The sequence below is a fragment of the Rhagoletis zephyria genome, unplaced genomic scaffold (genome assembly GCF_001687245.7).
Source record: "Rhagoletis zephyria isolate East Lansing unplaced genomic scaffold, Rhagoletis_zephyria_1.1 Rzeph_scaffold_05607, whole genome shotgun sequence".
Taxonomy (NCBI): Eukaryota; Metazoa; Arthropoda; class Insecta; order Diptera; family Tephritidae; genus Rhagoletis; species Rhagoletis zephyria.
The window spans coordinates 34,952-41,305 of NW_016162690.1; positions in this window are offsets into that span (position 1 = coordinate 34,952).

Consider the following 6,354-nt stretch of genomic DNA (forward strand, 5'->3'; position numbering starts at 1 on the left):
AAAAAAAAACTGGTTATAATATTTTTTAGATGTTGCTGGGACAAAGGATCGAACCCAGGTCCTACGGAGTGATGGTACGCTACTTTAACCACTCGGCTTAAGCGGCCGTATTATGGGTACAGCCAAGTTAAAAAATTTAGGGACCACTTTAATTGTTAAAGAGCGAGAATGGATTAAAAGCAGGCGCGCTTTCACCTGCAGAAAACCCTAAAATTAAGTAAGTCGCGGATCCAGTGCCCAAGATCGTATGAACATATCCAATAAGTTCAATTTATTCAGACTCTTCTGCAAACAGAAACAAGATTTAAGTTTTAAAGTTTTTGTTGATCTGCAGCACGATGTTATACTGCCCGCGGAGCTCAAATCGGCCCGAATTTTCTTTCTTTTGTGGGATTTCGGTCTCTTTAAAAGTCGTTGTGAGAGAGTGATTTATGATTCTCACTTTTTTCGGGCGGTTTTGGAAAAAAGATTTTAAAGCTTTATAAGTACATAAATCGAAATTTTTTATGAAAATGTCACTTTATAAAGCTTTTAAAATCTACTTTGTTTTTTATGAATAAGTACATAAAATTTTAAGTTTATCGACTTGCATTTTCTTTCACGAAAAAAACGGGGTTTGTGCTCGTCAGCTTTTGATCAGTCTCCTCTTTTTTTGAAAACATTTGCAAAAATTCGCCTAAACATCAAAAAACTAATCTAAATTTTAGAACCATTGAACTAAAATTTTAAATATTGGAAATAATGTAAAACATACACTGAGAAAAGAGCTTAGATACGTCAACTAAGTACATTATGTATGTTTCTGTCACACACACATGAATTGGTTACAGTTACATTATTTGGTTATAGTTACGAAATCATGTGTTGGGAGAAATACATTTACTTGCATGTATATTGAATGTATAAAAACTATCACGCATTCTCGGAACGGTTTCTTGAATATACCAACAAACAAGGAATTTTCAAGCAAAAAACAAAACCGACTTCAATTGTCATATAAAAATTTAATATTATCGTTAATTTCCAATGACCTAAAGATCAGATTTAAACCAAATTTGTATGAGACCACCCTTGAGTTGCCACCTTTCCGATAGTCCGAAGTTATGCGGTAACATACATACAAAAAAATCCGACGAATTGATAACCTTCTCCTTTTCGTGAAGACGGTTAAAAATTGGTTCGATTTGTTCCACAAGAGCTCTAAAAACAAAGCCAATGAAGCAAAATATATATTTTTTTCAGTGGCCACACTATACATATGTATTTACCACCTCTCTGAACTTGGCAGGACAACTTTTTCTCAAAGCAAAAATTCCTATCGCATAATTTGCCGTTAATTATCCGTGAAAAGAATAATTTTTCCGCGGACATATTTTAAAAAATATCGAGTGCCACGGAAGTTAGCAGGGCACGCGATATTTTTTAAAATGTGTCCGCGGCAAAATAATTCTTTTCACGGATAAACAACGGATAATTTACGGCAAATTATCAGATAGTTAGTTTGGGTTTAGCTGGTTTCCTTTATTGGTTTTCAGAAGGTGTCCTGGTAACTTCCACGAAAGTTAGCAGGGCACGCGATATTTTTTAAAATGTGTCATCCGCAAAATAATTCTTTTCACGGATAAACAACGGATAATTTACGGCAAATTATCAGATAGTTAGTTTGGGTTTAGCTGGTTTCCTTTATTGGTTTTCAGAAGGTGCCCTGCTAACTTCCGTGCACTCGATATTTTTTAAAATATGTCCGCGGCAAAATTATTCTTTTCACGGATAATTTACGGATAATTAACGGCAAATTATGCGATAGGAATTTTCGCTTTGAGAAAAAGTTGTCCTGCCAAGTTCAGAGAGGTGTAATTACCCGGTTTAAATTGTACGAAAATTATTTCGAGTTGGATGAGTCTGATAAATATATCTCTTTTAACACAAGGTTTGGTAATTATAACCAACTAATATAACTATTAGCAAACGATTTGTTGGGAGAAACATATTTGGTTGACCTAACTTTACTCTTTCCTCAGTGCATGCCTTTTTTTTGATTGTAAGGTATTTCCTTTTCATTCTTGAATTTTCCTAAAAATTTATAATTCATTCATTAAATAAGCTCGGTTCTTGAAGAATATTAATGTACTTATTCAAGTGAAGCGAGGTATACATGTTTACATAATATTAATAATAATAATATTATTATATTATTATTATTATAATATTATTATTAATATTATGTATCTATATATGTACGTACGTGTACATATATTTGTATCTTTAAGAACGTGTGCTTTGAAACTTACTTACCCATAATAATACCGTTTTCATTGTCGCCGCTCGTTAAACGTTGAAATATTTCAAAATTCATTGTTTTTATGAATTAAGTCTTTTCTGTTTTACTGCATTTTTATTTGTTCATAAATATCGCCGTGTAGTCCTCAAAAGCTGCCTGGCATTTATAGTTCTGCGATGATTGTACAATATACAGTGGTGACTAAAATTAGGGGCTTTTACACGTTTTGGCTATTTTTCTTTTGTTTATTTACAATTTTTCAATTCTGTATGCAACTCCAGCTTATTTTCAAACAAAAACCATATATGTACATGCGAACTTTACACTTTGTAAAAAAATTACAAATATTTAACAAAGTTTTATCAAAACTTGAAAATTTCTTGAAAAATTTTTGGTATACAGTTATATAGCATATTAAATTTAGCAAGAGTAAGGTTACTTTGATTTTTGGTATCTTTTTATTTGCTTGAAATTTTTGTTATTAAAAGCTGGGTTATGCAAGACTTAGGGCTTAGGTTTCTCCAACTCAACTTAACTTAGTTTAGCCATTTTTTGAACTTAAGTCAAAAGTTAGCCTAATTTTTATTCAGCTTATTCTTGAATTAGTCCAAAAAATTGGCTAAACCAAGTCAAGTTGGGTTGGAGAAACCAGCCCATACACTTGACTTGACTTACCTAGAAACTTAGATGCGAATACTCAGCGTGTCGCCTATTATCTTTCCTGTTTGTTTTCATTTTCAGTACTTGTATTTGTACCTACACTTAAAATTGTAAAAGTTTAATTTGGTTTTACACCAAAATTGATTCAAAATTACGATTAAAAAATGTATTTACGCGATTCAAATTGCGATCGTTTTTGATTTATTCTTATTTTGTCTTTATTTGAATGTTTGTTTTTCGATTGCCAGATGAATTACTACATTTATACGAAAAATTATATTGGTGTGACATATTTGTAGGGATTTTATTAAAAAATGAAATGGCAGCATGATTCTCTCACGACTCTCTTTGCACTTAGAAATTTAACTTAGAAATCAAAAATCTATAGTTCTCCATGTTTCTAAGTGAAGTTGGTTTTTTGGCTAACACAAGAAAGCACAAAAACGTACATTTGACTTTTAATAAACTTATGACATTTCATTAAATTCTGCTGCCTGATCACTTAAGGAAATATTTTTTTTTAAAGCAGATTTTTGAAAATACCCGGTTTTTTAAATTATGCCGGCTACATAATTTTGAAAATGGGGTTGACGATTAGGTTTCAGAACGCATGAAGAATGTGATCAAAATTATACTTACATATCGTCGTTTAAAGTACAAAACGTTCTGCAAAACCGCGTAACTGACACTTTTTAAATTCATTTTGTTGGAAATTTTTCTTGAACCACAATATATTATAATATATAGGCTGCATTTCTTTATTCATTCTGATCGTTTGGAATAAATTTTTCTGTTTACTTATTCTTTAGAACGTTCCTGATGATATGTCAACGTACATATATTTCAAACGCATTCTGTGAAATGGGATTATCTGGAATATATAAAGAAACGCAGCCCTAATATTCACATACGAATGCTTTTTCGATCCGCTTACGACTGTTCGTAGGTGCTTGACAATTTCAAGCGAAAACGTACTCGAAAACGTTTCGTAAACGGCTATCATAAACGACTTTTTAGCTGGTTTTTTTTCGAGAAAATACCCAGTTACGAGCTCGTTTACGATGATTTTGCAGGCTGGGCAGATTTACGATTTTCAAGTCAAGTCAAGTCAAGTCAAGTCTAGGTGTGTTGGTTGATTTTTCCGACAGGGTGTTAAGATGATTTATTTTGGAACGAATTTCCGTCATCCCACTGAGAGGAGCACACATCTATAAAAAATAAACCACCTGTTCTGTTTTGTGGGTTATTTTTTGCTCTTAAATAGTGTGACATTTATTTTGGAACACTTTCAAAGTGGAGTGGGACATTTTCGACCTCTGTAATTAAGGTAACGTTATATGTATACATCATCCGGTGAATCGGACGACCATGACAAGCCTTAAACGGCATTCATCAAGAGTCAATCAACACCGTTATGAACTTTTTCCCACGAATGGCATCACCTATCTCAGACGAAGTGCTTGAGTTGCGTAATTTTGATACACTTTCGTATATATATCTATGTACATATCTATGTACATAAATATGTCGAATATATGAAGATGCGCCGTACCAGAATATCCACCTCTTCACATGTCCACTCCAACGGAACATATTTAATACCCCTATCCCTAAGGTCCAATCATGCCGAAATTGATCGTTTCCTTAACATACACAGTTAGATGCAATTGACATTTTGCAGATTCATTGATTCAGGCACTGCTTAGTAATCTTCTACCACAGCAATAAGTTCTATAAATATTTAGGATTTTGTATGCATTTTTTATTTCAAATATATACCTAAATATGTAGCTAACTTTACTTTGGGAAATTTATTCAAACGTTTTTACTTAATATTGCAGATAAAAGGAAGGAGAGAAGCAGCCATTTGTCGTAAACTGCATCAAAAACGCAAGCATACATGCGTATCTGCATACATAAATGCACACATAATAATTTTAATAAAGTATTCAAATCTTAAGTCTGGCCAAAAACCAAAGATCGTTCCATAAGTATCAGAAGCAGAGGAGAGGAGGTGCTTTATGGCGTATGCAAACTGGAACATTTAGTAATAACTAGCTAATACGCATACTCACACACACACACACACACATATATACATACATACATACATAGATACGCGAGGATAGATCTCGACCGATAAAAAGCAAGCAGACTTTTGCGTGGCATTAAAAGTAAAACAGAAATAAGTCAACAGCGGAGCTGAACAATGACATCGCGGTAAGTGTGGAGAACAGACTTCTTTATATTATGAATTTCTGTTTACATATGTACATGAGCAAGAATATATGTATGTATGTACATTACGGTGGTAAAAAAATGGGCAGTAAAATCAACTTTTTGGAACTTTTCTGCTTCTACCGCCAGAACTGAAGAATATCGAAGATAAGAATACCCGCATTTTTATTTATTTTAAAATCGGTTACTATGTAACTAGTGTCGCCGGGCATTTGAACTTTTCCATATATTTTATATGTAAAAAATAAATTTTTTCGTAGAATTGCCATAGATTCGTTAAATATAAATATTTTTCCATTAGAAATCTTCATAAATTTTTCTTAATATGCGTAATGTGCTTACTAACACACACACAAAAAAAAGCTAAAACGAGTTAAAACAATGGTGCTTAAAAAATGTTTATTTTTCAAAACAATTGAAAGGGTGTTTTGTTTTAATTCATTTATAGTCTCTTAGTGTGGCTTAGCACTCATAATAAACTTTTAATAATTAAAATAACATACGTATTTTTGTATTTTGGAACGAATTTCCGTCATACCTTGTCAAATTTGGTTTGGAGACAAACTAACCTGTTTCAGCGTTGTGCCATCTTCAGTGTCATTTTTCGTTCTGAAGATGTCACAACTCCGAAACCGGTTTTATCTCCAAACCAAATTTGACAACGGATGACGGAAATTCGTTCCAAAATACATCATACACCTACCCTGTCGGTAACAACAACAACCAAAAAGGAAATATGTATTTTTCTAATAAAAGGCATAAGATAGCCGGGCTTAAAAAAAGTAGTTTGTTATATTTTAAAGTTAAATATGCATTATCATTTTATGCTTCGAAGATCTCTGAAGTGAAATATTCTTATTCGATCAAAAATATTTGTTTTTAACGATTTTATAGAAATTTTAGGAAAAGTTATGTTTTCCCCATCTAAAATACTTATACTGAAAACTTCGAAAATTCGGCGGCACGGTAAAATATAACCGATTTTGAAATAAAACTTATGTGTCTCCTTATTTTTGATATTCTTGAATTCTAGGGCAAATATGTTGGACCATCCTAATGTACATACATAAATACATATGCCTACTTTTAATATTTATGTATAAGCATATCCAGCAGCTGTGTAAATTTGCGTACTAACGGGTGATTTTTTTGAGGTTAGGATTTTCATGCATTAG